General features: G+C 35.4%; 1 long non-coding RNA gene across 1 annotated transcript; it reads right to left on the bottom strand.

Moving 5' to 3' along the window:
- Nucleotides 1-2,923: 2,923 nt before the first annotated feature.
- LOC102003582 lies at nt 2,924-11,658 on the bottom strand. Its single transcript, XR_264657.1, has 3 exons — nt 11,575-11,658; nt 3,289-3,413; nt 2,924-3,039 (listed from the first exon to the last, which is right to left on the bottom strand). It is a non-coding gene; the product is annotated as an uncharacterized LOC102003582 (long non-coding RNA).
- Between the last annotated feature and the right edge of the window lie 6,314 nt (nt 11,659-17,972).

Here is a 17,972-nt window from a genome sequence, read left to right as displayed (position 1 = left end):
ATGTTCTTGCCTCAATCTTTGTCAAACTGTCAACATGGTCAGCAGTTGACCTGGCCCACATATATCTCTTTACTTTCATTTTATGTCAGTCTTTTTAGGATCAGCCAAGTACATGGACCCTACTGGTGTTTGTCTTTCCTCTGGGTCTTTGTAAATAGTGGTTCCTCTGCATCTGCTGCCCTTCTTTTACCATGTTTTGCCTGTCTGTCTTAGTCTGTCTTGGCTACTGCAACAAAAATACCATGGACCAAGTGGCATGTAAATAACAGAAAAGTATTTCCCTTACTTCTAAAGTCTAGGAAGTCAAAGATCAAGTTTCTGTCAGTTGCCTGGTAAGGGTTTGTTTCTCGATCATAGCTAGCCAAGTTCTCACTGTGTCCTTGGATTTCTTTTATAAGGACATTAATTTCATGCTTGAGGACTCTACCTTTACATTCTAATCACTCCTTAAAATGGCTCAACCTCTTGTATCATCTTGATGGTCATTATTTTAACATATGAACCTTAGGGAAAAACAAACAGTTCATAGCTAGAGCCTAGTCATGTTTGAGAACTAAATAAATGTTACTTTTTAGAGAGGCCTTCCATAAATTTCTAATCTAAGCTAGTAGATGCTGTTATTTTTTTTTCTTCTAGCAGCCTTTACATTTATATACTTATACTTACTGTAATTTAAAATAGTTTAATTGTTTCCTTAACTTCTGCTTCCCTGTAGACGCTGTTGGCATTCTCAGAACAGGAAGTATGTCTGTTTCATTCACCACTGTTTGTCCCACACCTGGCTTAGTGCCTGGCATGGAGAAGCTCAGTTAGTTGTGAAATCAAATGTAACCACTACCAGCATCCTCTTTCCTTAACATTCCCCCTCATGGGGATCAGCATTTTCCAGTGTGCACTGTCAGTGAGACTCACATAACTAATTCTACTTTGAGCAATCCCAACTAAAAAGTACAAAGAAATCAATGAAATATTTTATAGGAATATATGTTTGTACAAGGAAAATATAAAAATATTGCTACATAAAATCTGATCATTATTAATGAAATAATTCACATATTTGTTTTATATCAGGTCTTCAAAATTCTATGTGTGGTTTACACTTGAAGAACACCTCAATTTGAATGTAGAAATTTACCTCCTTAGTGGCTGTCACGTTGAACAGAGCCATAGTCAGACTCTTTCACCTAAAGATTGTGAACGGTCATTGTTGGACAGTTCCTTTCCTCGGGATGGGCGCCTCCCTCCTGACTGCAGCTCCCAGCACCCCGTTTTTCTCATGTGCAGCTCACTGGAGAATTACTGGTCATCCCCTGGGCTTCAGAAAAAGGGAGCTGTTAGGAAAAGGCAATTGTCTTTTCCTTCTGTCTTCCCAGTGTATGACTGTGTTAGTCCATAAAGAGCATTCACCTTTAATGGGGAGAGAGAAAACTAATTCTTGAAAAGAACATTATATTTAAAAATGGTGATTGCATATTGTACTTGATTATACTTGATAATAAAAATTAAGAATGCATTTTGGTAGCAATGCTTTGATTTATGATCACATTTAAAATGAGATTTATAACAGTAGGCTCCTTTCCATTTCCAACATTTAAGTTTATATGTTTTAATTTTTATTTTTATTGTTACACATTTGCACTACATAATCTTCAGGGAGGAGTTGGCACACTGACATAACTCCTCCCAGTTCCTTTTCCATCCATTTCCCCCCTCCCTCTCCCTCCATCTCTCGATTCCCCTCTCATTTGATGATGATCTGTCCCTCCATCCTAACTTGGTACTATATTTTTAGCTCAGTGTAGAAGAAAAGAGTCACTTAATAAATAGGCATTCGGATGGGTGGAACCAAAGCTGATTTATCTTTGTATTGTACACACAAATACACATGTGACACTTACAAATTAATCTTTTATGTTCTAGACTTTCTACTATTTTTGGCACTTCCTGCGCATACATGAAATGTCTCTGTTGCTCTTTTGTGATTTAAACAATTATAAGCAAATATAATGCACATTTGAGACAATGATAGTTTTTCTATGGATAACAATAGAAAGGAAGTTTTGTGGGGGTATGTGTGTGGGTGTGTGAAACTTTCAGTGCTTTATCAAAGGAGAGCATCTTTTTGGAAGCAATTTTTACACTCAAGAGGAGCATCACGTTCATCCATTAATTTGGTAATGATCACAATTCAGCAGTGAAGACAGTAAAAGGGAAAAGGAGAAGAAACATGCTGCAACTTACTGAGCTATTTCTCTGACTTTTCACCCACTTAGTAACCAGCAAGGAGCCTACTAGCCTGAATTTCTTCACAGCTCACTCTGCTCTGGGTCACTGTGACTGATGCAAACCACAGGCACAAACCGACATGGCTCACTGACCCCTTCCCTAGATCCCCGTATGTGATCTGCAAGTGGCTGCAATGGTAATGCCACGCATGTATGGGGAGCTTCTGCTGCAAACGCTGCTGAAAGAACTGGAAACCGAAAAAAGGATGCAAAGCAGCAAGACTTCTGTACTCTGACTCCACAGACCCGCTGGCCAGATGGTCTCCTAGCACCGCAGGGCACGCTCATGCAAGCCAGCTCTGGCACAAGGTCTCCGTGGGACCTCAGGATTTCAGTCTCACTGACGTGCATAATAGCACAATGTGAAAGTGTCTGTAGACTTTCAAATCGACTTAGTTTGTCACAGGAAACCTTGTTACGAAATTCCACATTTATCTGGCTTTATTTTTCAAAATTGTGCTTAAGTAGCAATCGAAAGGTAGTAAGTAGATAATTCAGGTGACACACAATGAAAGACCATGAAGAAAGGCCTTGTATCATAGAAAGTTTGGTAGCTGGAGCTAGAAAGGTGTTAAGTACCATCAAAACAGTATTTTATTTTTCTGGTCAAAACAAACAAACAGAACCCTCCAAAACAAAGGAACCTTGGAGCCCAAAGAAGTGAAAGGTTTTGATCCACATACTCAGAACCCTTAGGAGTAGCACCAGTGAGATCGGAACTCAGGACTCATCCCACACCAGGCCTGGGTCTGCCCTACAAAAGACACATCAGTAATGGAAGGAAAATTAAAATTTTGGAGAAGGAAATAGAAGACAATAAAATTTCAGAGGTTGGGATCATGCCGTAGTAGATAATCTTTCATCATGTATATGAAGTTGTCTTATTTAAGTTACAAACTCTTACATAATTTAAATAACATTAAGGGACAATAGAGTGTCCCAACAGTATTTAGAAAATACTTAACATATCAATAATTATAAAAGAATAACTCATATATATTACCTAGTTCATTGTGTCCAAAGCATCTCGTGTCCAATTTTATTTTCAATAATGGTTCAATATTCTGCATGCAGTGCATATCTTTAATGAAACTCTTCCAGTTTGCTACATTTACCTCTTTGCTCTTTCTTTAAAAGAAAATAAAGACATATAAGCATACATAAGAATGCTCAGAAGTGATATATAAACATTAAAAGAAACCTACAGTTTGTATCTAATTTGGTAGCTATTTGTAATAACAATTGATCATGCCCTATTTGCTAAAAAAGATTTCATACACTTAACCTGCTCTTCATTTTGCAAAATTATTATTAATCTAAAGTTCTTTTAAAACACCAATGTAAGTAGATATACCCATATAGAATAAAGACAATTTCCCCAACTCAGCTGAAATATAATTGACAAATAACTTGTGTACACTTAAGGTGTATAATGTGGTGATTTGGTTTAAGTACATGTAAAGTGATTGCTACAGTTGAACTAAGTAACACATCTGCCACCTGCATGATGACATCCTTTTCTTCATGTGTGTGGTGATAATACTTAAAATCAATGAATTGCAAGTATGCAGTGCACTGCTACTAATCATAGTCACCACATTCTCTATTAGATCTCCATAATATATTCATCCCATACACTGACAATTTATACCTTCTGACCCATGCCTCCTTATTTTCCCTGCTCTTCAGCCCCTGGTAATCACCATGTTACTATTTCTATGTGTTTGACTCTTTAAATTACACAGATAACTGACACATGCAGTAGTTCCTTCTGCATCCAGCTTGTGTCACTTAGTTTCCTGTTGCCCAGGTTCATCCCTATCCTTACAAATGGAAAGGCTACCTATAAAAACAGTTTTTGAACATGTTACTATGCTTTCAAGACTTCCAATTACTAAAATTTAGGATGCACCACATTTTCTATGTCCCTTTATGTCCTGTGTCTCTAAAGGGTTGCATCTTCATAATTTAAAATAATAATGAAACTTGGAAATGTTCAGGCCATACACTCTGATACTATTTCTTTAAGAACTTCCAGATAACTTTGTTTCATAGGGTAGCAATGTTGTTTCTACTTATATAAAAACTTCAAAACAAATCTGCTGTTATACCTACAACAGTTATAGGCTTCCTCCTCTGGAAGGTGTAGAACAGAACAGAGCAGATGCTCAGAATTTCACAGGAGAAAGAAAGTGTTCATATAGCAACCAAACTATAAAAAGACAGCTAAAAACCCTTTCACAGAATTCTGTTTCACTGAGAAACTAGCTATTTGGGTGGTATTAAGAAAGTCATTCCATGTTGTATATTTTTTAAAAATGATTGGAGTAATTACTTCCTTCTTTCTCTTCCAAGCTAAACTACAACATACAGAATTTCCTATTTTAGTACATGTATGTCCAGTGTGCTTGTGTATCCGTGAGTTCCACATTTGTACATTCATCTGTGGACTGCAAATACTCAAAGAAAATCTGTATTGAACAGGTGTAGACTTTTTCTTGTCATTATTTTCTAAAAAGTATGACAATGCATATAGAATTTACATTTCACTAGGTATTATAAGTAATCTAGAGATCAGTGAAAATATTCAGGAGAATGTGCGTAGTGTATATGCAAACACTGTGCCATTTTATGAGTGGGATTTAAGTATTATGGGTTTTTATTTCCTCAAGGGTCTTGGAACTGATTCCCCACAGGTTTCACAGAACAACTTTAATGCTGCAGTTAAACAAGGAGTAGGTTAATTTAGAAAAACAAATATGGAACTACAGAAATAAAAAAAAAAAAAAAACCCAGCTGGCACCACACTGTCAGGAAACAACTTCTGAGTGGTCTGCTCTCCACAGGAAAGGAGTGTTCTGGACCCTCCCCGGCAGTTGTAATTCATGGCGCTCCATTCCGTGGGCGGAGCAAGTGTTGCTCCACTGTGGCCTTCATGCAACAACAGTCTGTCCTGTTTCTTCTTCCTCAGCTTTCTTTCGCTATGTAATTTCACAAAAAGGGCACATGCGTGTCAGTGGAATCAAACCTCACAAGTTTATTGTGCTCCATCTATTCTCACAAACAGAGCCTTCACATTCAGTCAGTAATTCTCCCTGAATTTCCAACTCTGAAACTGCCCGGTTTTCCTGCTCTTTTCATCCACACCACATTAACACAGCTCAGGGAAGACCCCCACTATTTCTTAAATATAGCAACCAGCACCAGGTGCCCTCTCCGGTGGCTTAGTTACCTTTAAAGGCATTTGTAAGCCTCTGATCGCCTACTGTTGCCAGAGAATTACATTCTTACCTTGCTCATTAAGGGCAAATCTCTGCTTGAAATTCTTACTTTCTTCTTTATAATTAATTTCTTAACTTTCCCTATGCATTATGAGGTTTCTTCAGAATTTCCATCCCTTCCCAGCTTTATTTCTTATTTCCTCTTCTACCTCTCCAACTCTTCAGCCCAATAGGTCTGCTTAAAAGAACTCATCTATGTCATTTTTCCAGTTGCATTTTTGTCTGTTCAGCTTCTTCTGCTTCTTTTCTTTGACTAACTCTATCCAAATTAGTTATTGAGTCTCTAAACACAACTTTGAGTGAGAAACCTGCTTGTAGTCCTAAAACGCTCTATGTTATATTCATCTCTCATCTATCATTAACATTAAATTCTACTTACAAGAATTGCATTTACTTTTACTACTTACTGGTTGATTTTTCTCTTAAAATATTAATTCTTTGAATTTAGAAGCTGAGGGGCTGGGGATTTAGCTCAGTGGCACAGCACCTGCCTGGCAAGCGCAAGATGATGAGTTCGATTCTCAGTACCAGAAAAAAAAAAAAAAAAAAGCTGAATTTAGAAGCTGAAACTTTTCTCCCAATGTTTCTTTAAGTTTCTGAATTCCTAATATTTTGCAATTAATACATAGTATGTATTCAGTAAAGACATTGAATGAATGAGTGAAAATATTGTTCTCTTGAACTCTCTATCACCAGAATATCTATTTTTAAAAGTAAAGCTCACTTTATTAGCTATTTTAAAAGTAAAGCTAAGTTTGTTAATTATTTTGCAACTAACAAAAAGTTACCTCTGCATAGCATTGGCAAAAATCTCAAAGGGGAGTAGAATCACAGTATATCAAGTAGTTTGATTTCAGTTTCAAAATGGGAAAAGTCTGAGTTGCAACAGATCATGAATTATCAAACCACAGATCCTAAAGTAAGCCATGTTAAATAACCTTTTGTTTGATATATGAGGTTTTTCTTTCTTTTTCTGGTGACTAGATAACTGTCTCAAAAGAATGTATTTATGTAAATTAAAAGGAAGAAGCTGCTATTGCTTTACAGAGCTACCTCACTCAAAATCCTATTAGCTATGTCACAGTGATGCTACTGTCACTATTTATAATTCTCTCCCCTTCATCCCAAGGTGCATCTTCCAATTTTAACCGGACTCTTAAATTCTTCCAGGTAAGAGCAGAAACGCCACCACCAAATCTCACCCTTTCCAATGTGAAATTTAGCCTACCCCATAATTTCCATCATATCACAATAGAGAGGACTTCTTCCTCCACAGAGCAGACACAAGTGTCAGGCCACAAAGTCAAGGTCCAAGATCTGCCACCTTTTTTCTGCTTTTCAACATTTTGTCTTTGGTTTTGAGCTACTAATATACTTGTTGACAGGAATTAACTCTTAATCAATTTACAGTCTCACTGTTCTCCTGCCCCTCCCTCAAATTAGGGAATAGCTCTAAGGACTTTTGTGAGTATGAAAGGAAATTCATGTGTTGGTTGTCTTGGGCCCAGCCGTCTTTGGCACTCGCTGGTGTCAAATGAGGTATCTTCAGTCATTAGTCTAAATGACTGGCAGCTGTGTCCCATTCATCTCACCTGTAAAGGCACTTTTGGACTTTCTCACTCTCTGCGCCATCCCGTGCTCAAAACACACTACTTCATTCTCCCCATTGAAGAATGGACAGAAGTTAAGTTGAACCATCTCTGCTGTATCCATGCTCACAGCCAACTGATATTTTCTTAGCTATACAGAAAACCTGGAGTCCTTAAGAAAACATATTATTTTCCAATCCTCCTTATTATTCTTCCAACTGTACTGTTACACTTGCCACACTTTCAGCATACTGTTCTGCAATTTCATCCCTGCTGGTAATGGTTGATGTTTTCACTAAAGCTCCATGTGTGTGAGTCATAAAGGTTTTGAACATGACACACTCACGGCCTAACATGTTAAAATACCACCTCCACAGACCTTTGGCTTATTTGATTCTCTCTGGGAAATCCCCCGCTGCAGCGAGTTTAGGGTCTCCCAAAAGCTCAGCCACTCCACCAATTCTTGTTGTCCCTTCCCTCTCAACCTTGCGGACCTTACCAAGGTTGCCCAGGAACTGAAAGTGTTGCAGCGCCATCAAATTGCACTCCTTTAGTTTTTGTCCCACTGAGTTTACAAATAAAACTTCATAACTTTCAAAAGTTGCAAGTGTTAAGCCCTCAAAATATTGCCTTACTTATAACAAATTATATCTTAGTCATATCTTCAATTTGTGCACCTTCAGTTAGTTTAATTTGAGAAAAAAAAAATAGACATACCTGAAGCTGCCTTGAGATTTTTATGTAAAAGGCAGCTTTGTAAATTAGAGTCCAAAGAGTTTAAGTTTCACGACAACTTTTGTTAACTTGACAAACGTGTTTCCCACATCAGCCCCAAGAACATCAAATGGGAACTTTGCCAAAGTGAAGATTTGGGGCACCTTCTCAGACTCACTGAATCAGTAACTTTCAGTCCCAACAATTTATGTTTTAATAATTCTTATAAATGGATTTGTATGCTTAAATTTAAGAACTATTGAGACCACTTAAATACTCAAAATTGGGCTCTGAGAATTGGTAAAGCAAAAACTATCATAAATCTGTACACAGCATAGCCAACATCACTTGCAGAATTTTCTTCCAGTGCCATTTATCCATCAATTTCCTACCTACGTGCTGGTAAGATGGAGAAAAAACATTTTCAAGCTTTGATTTATAATTTTGCCTTTCCTAGGCTTTTGTGGCTTCTGATTGTCTTTTCTTCAGAAAGAATATTGATTTTGCCAAACCAACCTGATAATATAAGAATAATCTGGACATTTAAAGTCTTTAATTTTGAATCAAAAAAAGAAGTGGCATTTTAACCACCATGCAACAGAATTTCTGACAATGCCAATACAGGGCTTCGCAGAGAATAGTACTCAGTCAACAAACCCTAAGAACGTCTTGAGACAACTGGTACAAATCCTGCTTTCCATACTTCACAAGACATCTGCCCAGTCAAGACTAAAAATGAAGTGAAGCAATATTTATTGTAAAAAATTTCTTATAATTCGCACATTTACTAAACTAAGAGAATGTTAGACTGGAGAGATGGTAAAGAATTTATGTACTTATAGCCTATATACAAAACAATATTTTCAGGCTCATGCAGTGCAAAGATCTATAAGCCAGTTTGTATAGCTGTCTCACACAGAAAGTATTTGCACTTTCATGTAATTAACAATGTATTTTTTATCCTGAGACTTCACTTTTAAAGCATGGTATGCAGTGTCACATTTAAGTTAAGTCAAGTATAAAACAGCATAAAATGTAACTCAGTATTATGAAGATGTAGGAGCTGAAACGACTGTTACTCAGGCTTTAATCGCAGGAGCATAACATACAAACACAGGTGCGTTAAAGACTTGCAAACATATTTGCTTTGATATTCTCAGTGACAACTTCTTTGTCAATTTGTACTTGTGAATGTTAGGGTTAAGTGTTGAGAGCCTTAATTAACTACTCTCAAATTTTAATTAGGAGATAATGATGGAAATACAAACAACAAAAAGATGTAATCTTTCGTGATTTTGAAAGTTGTAGATGTTTGATTTTTGACCTGATAATAGTCAGCCCCATACAAATCTGTATAGGTTATCCTCTTCTGTAAATAAAGTTTTCTCCTACAGTAGTATCATCAAAGCTAGATATATTAGATATATTTCTACATATTTCTAAATATATTAATATAGTTTTAAACCTGTTGTAAAGTACACTCCAAAGTTTGGCAAGGGATCTGAATGTAGGTACATGGATGCACTGGTGCTTTCCAATCATCATGGGTATAACAGTATAAGGCGTGTGGCAACAGTCATATGGCCAGGATCTTCTGAGAAATAAGAATTGTTCTCCCAACACCAGGTACTCGGCTCTTTCTTGCCTACCTATCTGTGTTTTCCATCTGCACTATGAAGTATATTACAAATGAAGTTGTTGACAATCTTGGTATTAAATGTGTTATTTTCTTTTGTTTCTTACTAGCAGTATATGTGCATACTCATGAGTGTGTGCTTATGAGTGTGTGTATAGTATTGCTATCTTTTCTGCCTTACTGTTTTAGCACTTCTGCTGGAAGCAACTACGCTTTATTGCAAGCAACTCTCTTATACGAAAGCTAAATTAAAACTATAAGTAATGTCAGGTATGGAGATGCACACCTACAATCCTAGCAAAAGGCAGAGGCAGGAGAATCATTGTGAGTTCAATGCCAGCCTGGTACAGACAGTGAACTCAAGTCCAGCCTAATGTGTAAATTGAGAACCTGTCTCAAAATAAGTAAAGAACTCTATGTTAAGGTACAACAATCCTTGCCTAGAAATGCAAAGCACATCAGTGACTTTCTTCACAGCTTTTTTTGTGAGTAGCACAATTCTAAGGTTTTATGGTTCCATTTTAATCACAAAAAGGCTTTTACTAGTTTACTGACCCCTCTGTAAACACCAGAGACTTGTGAGTAGTTAGTATAACCAGAGTGTACTTGGAGTAGTCTGACCTAGGTCCTGAGCTTCTATGGACCAGGCGTATGGCACTGCTGTAACTGGTGTTCACATGACAGCATTTCACACATAAATGATTCTTATACTCAGTGAATTTTGAAAACAACCAAGAGCGATTTTAAGGCAGGTCTTCGAAGTATATCTTCCAGATCACATACATGTGCTTTGGTAGATTTAGTAAACTTGACGTTTATTCTGTTTTATTTTGTTTTTCTCCTACTTGTACTCAAAGAGATTTGGCCACAGAATAGCAACTCTGAGTCTAAAAACCTGTCTTCAAGTCCAAAAATGGAATTAGAGAATAAGAGGAGGCCAAAAGAGGATTTCATTATGTGTGTAGTACCAGCCTCATAAATGATAGCCATATAATTCAGTTCCTTCTGAGAAAAAATGAGATAACCAAATGGAACCTGCAAACTGGAACTGATCAGAAATAAAAGGATTATCATGACTACCAATAATGTATCGGGAAATGTATATTATAAAGGTGGAGATACATTATTTAATGCTCTCCAAACTTCAGCATTTTCAGATTTAAACCAAAAATAGCATACTTAATCTCACAGAATTGTCAAGACAAAGTTTACCCTGAGGTATTACTACATTCTATGTGAGTTATCCATCAATAGCACACTAGAAGTACAGATTGCAGGGATAATGTCTTTCTCATCCATAAATCTTCCAGCTATTGCTATTCATGCACATTGTTCCAAGGAAGAAAAGATAGAGAAGGATGTAAAAGTTGGACAGACTCAAAAAGAATTTATTTTGGCATATTTTATGCATTCCATGTCAAATCAAGATAAAGCAAAATCTCAGAATAATGGTCGTTTCACTGTAATTTTCTCCATTTTCACATTTGGTCAGGGAAACTGTTCATAATACAAAAAGTAATTGTAATTCAAAAAGCAGTGAGTGACAACCCATTGTACTTCTTCCAGAAACTCACTGTGGGCCATTTATCATGATGACTAGAAGTTCCAGGTACTTTCAGAATCTATAACACTTGTATGAGCCTTCGTCCAGAATTTGAGTTCATTTCACCATTTAATACCACTAAAATGTCACTGAACAAAAGGAAACACTATGTCTAACTATAGCATGAAAAGCATGAAAATGATAAATGTTTCCATAGCTACGGCTTTGAAAGAAGAACATTCTGAGATATAAATCAGTACAAAGGTGGCAGAAAGGTGCATTGGGCATCCTTCATTTTTTCTCTAAAAGGAGAAAGGTTATATTACAGATGACTGTAATGTTGTCACAACACCATTTGCTCTCCCAGAGGATTCAAGAAAGTATATAAATGGTAGATACGTGGGTGGAGGCAAACATAGACTACAACATCCCTTAAAATCATATATGCACCAATAAAATACTCAATAAAGACAAAAAATATCCCTTGACAAGATGGAGACCACCAAGAGGAGAAGTAGAGTCTCACCCATGAATCTTGACTTGCCATACTTTGAGATCTCTGTGGTATGGGACATAAATAATAGGCACAACCTCTTAGTAGCGAATACGAAGTCATTTTTGTCTCTGCCAAGAATCTGCTTTCTTCTTAGCTCTGGCTGACTGAGAGCTCAACAAGTCTGAAAGTTAGGGACGGGCTTCCTCCGTGCTGGGTCTGTGCTGTGGCGGCTCCCGCAGCCGCTAACCATAACGACAGATTTGGGCGGACTGTGGGGACGCACTGTGAGCTCGCGCAAGAAGTGATGGCGTTCCAGAAACTCTATATGTCCTTCTGTATAACGTCACCAGTATATGCTATGTTAGTTTCTCTTTGAGATCTTTTAGGGTTTCTTTTGCTTTTGATAGAATTAAGACAAGTTTTGGATTATGATTTGTACCTTTTTAACTTTTTTAACTATCTAAAACTTTTTACACTTTTTAAGGTTAGGAATATTGATGGGTTTGTAAGGAAAGAAGGCACGTTTATGCTGTCCTAGGCTGCTGATTTTGTATTTGTTTCTTTATTTCCCTTTTCTCTCACCAACATGAACCGTCTGAAGAAAGTCTGCACAATAAAAATGATAGAACAAAGAAATGATAGCTGCAACATTAGTATATTTTAAGACATACAGTGATATAGTACAACTACAAAACTGCTACAGGGAATTAGGAAACTTAAAAATGCTTATAAAAATCAAATTTAAAGTTTATAAATGAAAAGTAAACTGCTAGTGTCAAATCTGAGTCAAACATCTTCATGTGTAACCACATTATAAATTTGATATTTAGAGAAATTTTTCTTATTTGACAAAAACAAAAATGTCTGAGTGACATTAGTAATGTGAAAAAAAAATCTGAGGCACTAGGATCATAAATTCATGCCCACTTTATTTTTCTCTTTACCTCATTAAATTCATGCCCAATTTAATGAGTAAAGAGAACCTAAAAGAATATTCTGATGGTGCCCATCATGTCAGGTCCTTGGGTTCAGTGCCAATACCACACACCAAAAAAAAAAAAAGGAATAGTTGAACGATTTGTGTATAAAGAACACAACGCAAAGCCAAAATTTCAGTTACTCAAATCCTTAAGCATTAGCAAACACCAGAGTTGGAATTTGATTTAATAATCAATATTTCCTGAAAACATGGGTTTTAACTAACTCCTCAAATCTACTGAATAAAACTCAAAGTCTGTTAAAACAGATGAAAAGAAACTGGAAATGAGTGAAACAAACCTAGAATGTCCAAACCACCACTAACTCTGGTGAATTCACATAACACAGAATGTCTCCTTCAGGGATCACACACTTGCATGTTTCATTGGAGTCATTGAGGAAAAGGAAAAGATTGAGACTTACAATTTGTACATATTTATGGAGAATTGTGATGTTTTGAAATTTTTATACCTTCTGTGATGCTTAAATAAGAGTAAGCATATTAAAATCACCTACTAAGCTTTTTAAATCACAAATACATACCCTATAGGATTTGGTAAGACAAAACTAAAAATATAAGGTGATATGATAAATGAGTAGAAAAAGTGAATTTTCTCTAGTGTTATACATTTTAGACACAGGCCTCAAATATTTCTTTCAGTGTTCCAATAGAAACATGAAAACTCACACACACACAGACACACACACACTAAAAGTAGACCGTTATAGTAAGAATCAAAAAGTACAAACAAATGTATTCAGACTGAAAATAGCTAAATTTTCTGATAAACAGGTATATTAACAACATGTAAAATATATATTCTTGAGTCTATAAAAATATTAAATTGATGTTGCTAGACAAAAAAATTATTAATACTTTTTAAAAATTCAAGTAGAATTTCTAGATGTATGCAATATGATAACTAACAATTCATTATGTACATTAAAAGAAGGTTAAAAAGATAAGTCTGAAAAACTCTGAACACCTAGAACACAGCTTCTCAGAAAGAAGACCAGGTAGAGGCTGTGTAGGAGCTTGTGAAAGGCTTGCCACAAGCCATGGTCTCATGGGGATGCACAACCAGTATCAGAAAGAGAAACTAGATGTCTAGAAGGAAGGTAATATTTGGAAATATGATGTAACCATTTAATAGAATGAGTAAAAGAAAAAAGCCCACCTGATTTTGATTAATAAAGAACTAAAAAAGGGATCATCATTCCCAGACAGATAACAGAGAATTTTCTTAAAAATCAGTAAGAAAATAATTACAAATGAATCAGAATTATTCCATCAGCTGTCTTTTCAGCAGAAATGATGGGTATCAGAGTAAGAGGATTAATGTCTTCAGAATGCTAAAGAAAAATAGGTGTTAACTAGAAGTGCATACCCAACAAAATTATATTTCAAAAGCTTAAAGTAAGATACATGAAAAATATTTACCCAAAACCAGCTTCCATTAAGAGGATTTTAATCCCTTTAATTTTGTACACACGTGCAGTACATCATATTTACAATCCTTCTCTGGAGTTGGTACAAGTACATAACACATCCCAGTTCCTTTTTCACCCCTACCTTCCCTCTCTCCAACTCTCGATCCCCTTCCCCTTTGAGAAGGACCTAACACCCTATTTCATATTTTCTGTCTTTTATTTCACTCTTTAGTTTTACTCTGGGTTTCTCATGTAAGAGAAATAATGGGATATTTGCGCATTTGGTTTATTTCACTTAGCATTATATCCTGAAGGTACAATCATTTTCCCACAAATGACTGAAATTTGTCTCACATTATGGCAGAGTAGTACTCTGTGGAGTATAAATATATTTTCTTCATTCCTTCACCTGTTGATAGGCATCTGGGCCATGTCCATTATATATATATATATATATATATATATATATCAGTGAATGGGAAGGAGGGAAGGGAAAAGTGATGAGAAGGATTTAAGGTGAGTTATGAGCATGTCCCAAATCTCCATAAGAAATGGAAGTATTGTGTACTACACATATGAACTAATAAACTAAAATTTAAAAGAAAGGACTTATTTGTAGTAGAATGAAAGAAAATGATCTCCCATAAGAAGAAAATAAATGTGAAATCTATAAAAGAATAACTATTTTTGGTGAAGCTTAAAATTGGGGCAGAATCAATGGTTTGATACAAGATGAAGTATTCTAAAGTCCCTGTATTATTTACGCATGTGAGTAGATTAAGGTGATGATTGACTTAGAGTTTGTTCTTTCCAAGGCAGACATTAAGGAAATAAAAATAAATTCACAGCTTCAAAAACAATAGAAAGAGAATAAATGGAAATGGTAAACAAACATAAATTTAAAGCATAACAGTAAATTTAGAGAAGATCTGAAAATTAATGTCAAAAATGGCCTACAAAGTACAAAGTAAGATAATGAAAAACACCAGCACATTAATAATCATATTATTGTTGTTGTTGTTATAAGAAAATACCAAACTGTCCTTTCAATCCAGCATAGTCTTTGCAGGCATCATTTATATAGTACAAAGTTATACAAAATTGAAAGAAAAAACACAGAAATTCTGTATATATTTTTTCAAAGTCTCACCAAAATAAAATTAGTGTGAATTATATTAATAGCAAATAAAATTAACATTATGAAAAAATGTATATCATGAATAAATATATAATGTTACTGTGATGATGAAAGCCTTAATTCACCAAGAAAATCAAAACAGCTCTGGTCTCACCCATTGCTGCCATTGCCACGAAATTTCTTGGACCTGGAAACCTTGGTGAGCTGTTTGTGTGACTGAGTCCTCTGGCCCCAACCCCCTCACCATGTTGGGGAGGTTTCTTGGACAGGGATGGCTTGGTGAGCAGTCTGCGTGTCCTGATACTCTGGCTCCACACCTTTTCACCATCTCAGGACCAAACTGGAATCACTAGAAACCTAAGGAGATTTGAAAATGACAAAAAAAAGAAGCAACATACAATATCAGGCAAACACCTCACCCAGAAGAAGTCTAGGAAGCATCAACATAGAAGAACATGGAAATCACATACCTGAAATTTTGGAAATCATAGCAACTGAAGTAAAGAACCAACTACATCATGCTATAAAGGAAATCAGGTCAGAAATAATTGCTCAGGTAAAAAAAGAAATGACAACCATAATGAAAGAATTGCTCAGCATATTAAAAGAAGATATAGATCAAAAAAAAGAGCACAGAAAAATGGTGGAAGTCTTGAATGAACAATATAAGAAAATATTACAATGCATGAAACAGATTCAAAGAGACATTTGGGAAATTAAAATTCCATTGAAAACTGGAAGAACAGCTTAAGTGAAATGGAAGACAGACTTTCAGACCTTGAAGACAGCATTGTAGCTAGTGATCCTAAAAGAAAAGTTCTCTTAAAAATAATAAAGGAACAGCAAATAACAATTCAACAACTGAAAGATGAGGCAAAGAAAAACAATATTAGGCTGATAGGTGTCAACAAAAGAGTAGGAGGCAACATGTATGACATAAAAAGACTATTTGCAGAATTAATAGCAGAAAATTTCCCAAGCATGGGATAAGAAGCTTATATATACATAAGTGAGGTATATAATTAGCCATAACAACAATAAATCTACACCCAGACACATAATAGTCAAGATCCCAGAAATTCAGCAAAACAACAGAATATTAAAAGCTGTTAGAGAAAAGAGACAGATCACCTATGAAGGAAAACCCATCAGAATCACAGCAGACTTCTCAACACAGACCATCAAGTCAAGAAGAGCTTGGAATGAAGTATTTCAGGTCCTGAGATAAAACAACTTCCAACCCAGGTTACTCTACCCTGCAGAGGTATCTTTCAAAATTGAGGGAAAAATAAGATACTTCCATGACAAAGACCAACTGAAGAAATTCATAACTACCAAACCAATCCTACAATGAATACTTAAAGATTCTACAAAGAGATAAAAATGACCACAATCTCAAGACCAACAATAGAAAAGAAGTACTAATCAATGTAAGCAATTAAGCAGAGGGTGAAAGTACAGAACCAACAGTGGGAAAATAACATGACAAGAATAAGTCAATATATATCAGTAATAACCATTAATGTAAATGGTCTCAATTTACCAAACAAAAGAAACAGACTGGCAGAGTGGATCAACAAACAAAATCCAACAATATGTTGTATACAATAAAAACATTTGACTCAAAAGGAAATCCATAGACTGAAAGTCAAAGAAGGGAAAACCCTACTCTATGTGACAGGAACCCAGAAAAAAGCAGAAGTAGCTATTCTGTTTGCAGACGAGGTGAACTTCAAATCAATAATGATCAAAAGAGATAAAGAAGGTCACTATAGTCTTGTTAAGTGAAAACTACAAGAGGAAGAGATAACAATCATAAATATATATGCACAAAATGTAGGAGCACCCAATTACATAAGGCAAATTTTAAAAGACATGAAAAATTAAATAAGTAATAACACAATAGTTACAGGAGACTTTAATATCTCATTGTCATAAAGAGAGATCAACTAGACAAAAAATCAGGTAAGAAATAATAGAACTAAACCAAACATGTGAACAAATGGATTTAGTAGACCTTTACAGAGTATTCTACCCAACAACATTAGAATACACATTCTTCTCAGCTGCACATGTGATATTCTCTAAAATACATCAGATGCTAGCACATGGAACATGCTTAAGTAAATACAAAAGAATTGAGATTATCCCATACATATTACTAGATGATAGTGCAATGAAACTAGAAATTAATGATAAAAGAAATTGCAAAAACTCCAAAAGACCTGGAAATTAAGTAACATCTCACTGAACAACCAATAAGTCACAGAAGAAATTAAAAAATAAATTAAATACTATTTACAATCAAACAAAATTGCAGATACATACTACAGGAACCTGTAGGATGAAAAGAAAGCAGTCCTCAGATGGAAATTTATAGGAGTGGATTCCCACATCAGGGAAACAGAACCAAAACAAATAAGCAACTTTATATTCCACCTCAAACTTCTGGAAAAAGAAGAGTGTGTTAATCCCAAAGCCCAAAGAAAGGAGGAAATTATAAAGATCAGAGCAGAAATTAATGCAATTGAAACTAAGAAAACCATACAAAGAATTAATGAATCAAAGAGTTGGTTCTCTTTAAAAAATAAAAAAAATTATAAATCCCTAACCAACCTTATCAAAAAAGGAAAGAAAAAACTCAAATCCATGCAGTAAGGGATGAAAGGGGTGAAATCACTACAGATCCTGTAAAAATTCAGAAAATCATCAATACCTGCTTCAGAAAGCTTTACTTTTGCAGGATGGAAAACACAAGAAATGGACAGATTCCTAGATACACATAAATTACCACAGTTGAGTCAAGAAAATATAAAAATCTTGAAAAACTCAATATCAGCCAATGAAATTAAAAATGTGATAAAAACCTTACCAATAAAAA

This window comes from Chinchilla lanigera, unplaced genomic scaffold (assembly GCF_000276665.1).
Source record: "Chinchilla lanigera isolate Chin_1 unplaced genomic scaffold, ChiLan1.0 scaffold00125, whole genome shotgun sequence".
In the NCBI taxonomy this organism is placed as follows: domain Eukaryota; kingdom Metazoa; phylum Chordata; class Mammalia; order Rodentia; family Chinchillidae; genus Chinchilla; species Chinchilla lanigera.
This window is presented reverse-complemented; position numbering and strand designations above follow the sequence as displayed.